Source organism: Salvelinus fontinalis, chromosome 1, assembly GCF_029448725.1.
Source record: "Salvelinus fontinalis isolate EN_2023a chromosome 1, ASM2944872v1, whole genome shotgun sequence".
NCBI lineage: Eukaryota > Metazoa > Chordata > Actinopteri > Salmoniformes > Salmonidae > Salvelinus > Salvelinus fontinalis.
The window spans coordinates 79,654,136-79,658,789 of record NC_074665.1 but is presented as its reverse complement, the minus strand read 5'-3'; the positions used below and the strand labels follow the sequence as shown (position 1 = coordinate 79,658,789).

Sequence of the window (4,654 nt, the reverse complement as noted above, 5' to 3'; positions counted from 1 at the left end):
CTCTGACCTTGTCCATGTGGTTCCACAGATGAGAAGAGTTACTAACAGTCGCTATACATCTGTGATTGGAGCAGTCATAACCACCATATAAAATATCTTTTGACATGTAGCCTAAATGTTTTATGACTTGTTTGGTTTTTAGATGAGCTTGCTATGGTCTGGCGAGAAACTCAAATCTACCTTGAAGAAGAAGTTTGAACATGTATTTGAGGGAATCGGGGGATCAAGGAAATCCAACAAGATGTCTCAACCAGATCTACACAGACCTCTACATCAGAGGTGAAAGTGGAGAGGTCAACAGTGAACATGAAGTGAGACAGATCGAGACAACATCCAGGAGACAAGCAACACAAGAGACACCAATCAAATACAACAACATCTTTAAATCGTTACCCGGACAAGACACACCAATCAGAAGTGTGATGACCAAGGGAGTAACTGGCATTGGAAAAACAGTCTCTGTGCAGAAGTTCATTCTGGACTGGGCTGAAGGAAAAGCAAATCAAGACATCCAGTTCATATTCCCGTTCCCTTTTCGGGAGCTGAGTTTGATGAAAGGAAACAAGCACAGTTTGATTGAGCTTCTTGGTCATTTTATCATGATGAAAAACATTGATTCCTCTGACTATGACAAGTGCAAAGTTTTGTTTGTCTTTGATGGTCTGGATGAGTGCAGACTTCCTCGAGACTTCCAGAACAATAAGAGCTGTTGTGACGTCACAGAGTCCACTTCGATAGACGTGCTGCTTACAAACCTCATCAAGGAGAATCTGCTTCCTTTTGCTCTTATCTGGATAACCTCCCGACCTGTATCAGCCAATCAGATCCATTCTCAGTATATTGACCTGCTGACAGAGGTATGAGGATTCAACAACCCTCAGAAGGAGGAGTACTTCCGGAAGAGAATCAATGATGAGAACCTGGCCAAAAGAGTCATCACACACATGAAGTCATCAAGGAGCCTCTTTATCATGTGCCACATACCAGTGCTATGTTGGATCTCTGCCACAGTTCTAGAGAGAATTTTGGATGAAGCAGTGAGTGCCGACATCCCCAAAACTCTGACTCAAATGTGCACGCACTTCCTGATTTTTTCAGACCAACCAGTGGAATCAGAAGTACGTTGGAGAGCGAAGTGGAGATCCTCTGTGGATGAGAGAGAGCATCCTGTCACTGGGAAAACTGGCATTCCAGCAACTAGAGAAAGGCAATCTAATATTCTATGAGGAAGATCTAAACGAGTGTGGAATTGATATCAGAGAAGCATCAATCTACTCAGGATTGTGCACACAGATCTTCAGAGAGGAGTCTGGACTGTACCAGGGGAAGGTGTACTGCTTTGTGTATTTGAGCATCCAGGAGTTGCTTGCTGCTTTGTATGTGTTTCTCACTTTCAAGAATGGCGACAAAAGTCCACTGGTCCAACAGAGATCCTTATCCAGTAAGCTTAGAAAATCATCATTTGGACACAAAACTTTGACCGACTTACACAGGAGTGCAGTTGATCAGGCCTTACAGAGTGAGAATGGAGATATGGACCTATTCCTCCGCTTCCTTTTTGGCCTCTCGCTGGAGTCTGATCAGACTATCCTACGCGGTCTACTGACAGAATCAGGAAGCAGCTCAACCAGCATGGAGAGAACAGTCAAGTACATAAAAAAGATCAGAAAGAATTTCTCTCCAGATAGGTGCATCAATCTGTTCCACTGTCTAAATGAGCTTAATGACTATTCTCTAGAGGAAGAGATCCAATGCTACCTGAGATCAGGAAGTCTCTCAGAAGGCAAACTCTCACCTGCACAGTGGTCGGCTCTGTTGTTTGTGTTGCTGTCTTCAGAAAGGGAGCTAGATGTGTTTGACCTGAGGAAATACTCCACAGAGGGTTTTCTATGGCTGCCGCCAGTAGTCAAAGCATCCAGAACAGCTCTGTAAGTACCAGATCAAAATCACAGAATATGAAATGATACTGGTGTTTTAATTACTTGCTCAGATTGAGTAACCCAATGTGTTTGTTGTTCAACACTATTTTGTATTTCAGGCTGAATCAGTGTAAACCTTACAGAGAGATGCTGTGAAGAGTTGCCCTCAGCTCAAACTCCTCACACCTGAGAGAGCTGGACCTGAGTCACAATAACCTGCTGGATTCAGGAGTGAAGCTGCTTTGTGTTGGACTGGGGAATCCACACTGTAAACTACAGATACCACAGTCAATATTCATTCAGTTCTGGGATAGATCATTATTTTGACAATATCTTGGTCATTTTAACAGTGAAAAACATTCCATCAACTATTTTGTATTTTAGGCTGAATCGATGCTACATCACAGAGAAATGCTGTGAAGCGTTGGCCTCAGCTCTCAGCTCAAACTCCTCACACCTGAGAGAGCTGGACCTGAGTCACAATAACCTGCTGGATTCAGTAGTTAAGCTGCTTTGTGTTGGACTGGACAATCTACACTGTCAACTGAAGACTCAGAGGTCAGTACACATGGGATGTAAGATACACTCTGAGGTCTTGCCTTTAGGGAATATTAGTTTTACAGATTGTTTTACCTCTTGCAGGTTGACATATTGTTACAGAAGGCTGTACTTTTCTGGCTTCAGCTCTCAGTTCAAACCCTTCGCAACTAAGAGAGCTGGACCTGAGCTTCAATTACCCAGGAGACTCAGGAGTGAATCTGTTCTAAGCTTTACTGGCTGATCCACGCTGTAAACTGAAAAATCGAAAGTAAAAATGAATATGTGGTTGGGTGAATGAATTCAATTTTGTAACATAATATATTTCCCCTACCGGTTGCATGTGCCAATAAATCATTGTCTGTTTTTCAACAGAATGGACATTGCTGAAGAGAGCAGGCTCAACTTCAGGCTTAGGAAATGTAAGTCATGATGTGGACAATATGGCTGTGAAGTCAGCAAAACAAGAGTACAAACTGAGAACCAATTTGGTTAAATATCAGAAAACTAACATATTTTACAAGGCTATTTTTTTCTCCTGTGGAAAACGATACATATTCGAGTTAACATTCAGTGCAGGGTTGAGTGGAAAAAACTGATAGACGTTCTGTGAATGGTGTTTTTTTTCCTAAACCAGTTTCATATTTTCAATCAGATCACTGTGAGCTCACACTGGAGCCGAATACAGCACACAGACTGCTCTTGCTGTCTGAAGGGAACAGAAAGGTGACAAGGGTGAGGGAGGAGAAGCCATATCCTAACCATCCTGAAAGATTTGACCACTCAAAACAAGTGCTGTGTAGAGAGGGTTTGTTTGGGAGATGCTACTGGGAGGCAGACTGGGTCGTATAGGAGTGGCATACAAAGGAATCAATAGAAAAGACAAGTTTGATGACAACTGGCAAGGATGCAATGCCAAGTCCTGGAGACTGAACTGCTCTCATTATTTTACCCAATCAATTACTGGGAGGTTATATGTGGAGTGTGCGACTGTTTTTGTAGCTTAGTTTATTCACCGTTAAGAGAAAATTATTTTGTGTGGAGGTGCTGACTATGTATGTGCCAGCTCCTACTTTTTATTATACTACACTGAACAAAAATATAAACGGAACATGTAAATTGTTGGTCCCATGTTTCATGAGCTGAAATAAGATTCCATATTTTTCTAATTTTGTGCACACATTTGTATGCATTCCTGTTAGTGAGCATTTCTCCTTTGCCAAGATAATCCATCCACCGGACAGGTGTGTGATGTCAAGAAGCGGATTAAACAGCATGATCATTACACAGGTGAACCTTGCGCTAGGGACAATGAAAGGTCACACTAAAATGTGCAGTTTTGTCACACGCCACAGATGTAAGAAGTGTGCAATTGGCATGCTGACTGTAGGAATGTCTGCCAGAGCTGTTGCCATAGAATTTAATGTTAATTTCTTTACCATAAGCCGCTTCCAATTTCGTTGTAGAGAATTTGGCAGTACGTACAACCGGCCTCACAACGTGTAACCACGCCAGCCCAGGACCTCCAGATCCGGCTTCTTCACCTGCGAGATCGTCTGAGACCAACCACCCGGACAAATTATGAAACTGTGGGTTTGCACAACCAAAACATTTCTGCAGAAACTGTCAAAAAACATCAGGGAAGCTCATCTGAGTGCTTGTCATCCTCAACAGGGGCTTGACCTGACTGCAGTTCGGTGTCATAACTTACTCCAGTGGGCATATACTCACCTTCGATGGCACGCTGGAGAAGTGTGCTCTTCACTGATGAATCCCGGTTTTAACTATACTGGGCAGATGGCTTCATGTGGGCGAGCAGTTAGCTGATGTCAATATTGTGAACAGAGTACCCCATGGTAGCGGTGGGGTTATGGTATGGGCAGGCATAAGCTACGGACAATGAACACAATTTTAATTCAGAGATACCGTGACGAGATCCTGAGAACCATTGTCGTGCCATTCATCCGCCACCATCACCTCATGTTTCAGCATGATAATGTACGGCCCCATGTCGCAAGGATCTGTACACAATTCCTGGAATATCCAGCAACTTCGCACAGCCATTGAAGAGTGGGACAACATTCCACAGCCTAAAACTATGTCCAACAATATTTGAACTTTTGTTGTATTAGCATCCTTTGAATTCAACAAAACGTAAAATTAATTCGTCTCCCAGACATTCAATAACCGCAAACCAA

The 4,654-nt window shown here is 42.9% G+C and overlaps 1 pseudogene; it reads left to right on the top strand.

The window, feature by feature from the left end:
* Window positions 1-200: 200 nt before the first annotated feature.
* Window positions 201-2,686, top strand: LOC129860463 (protein NLRC3-like; annotated as a pseudogene).
* The last annotated feature ends 1,968 nt before the right edge of the window (window positions 2,687-4,654 follow it).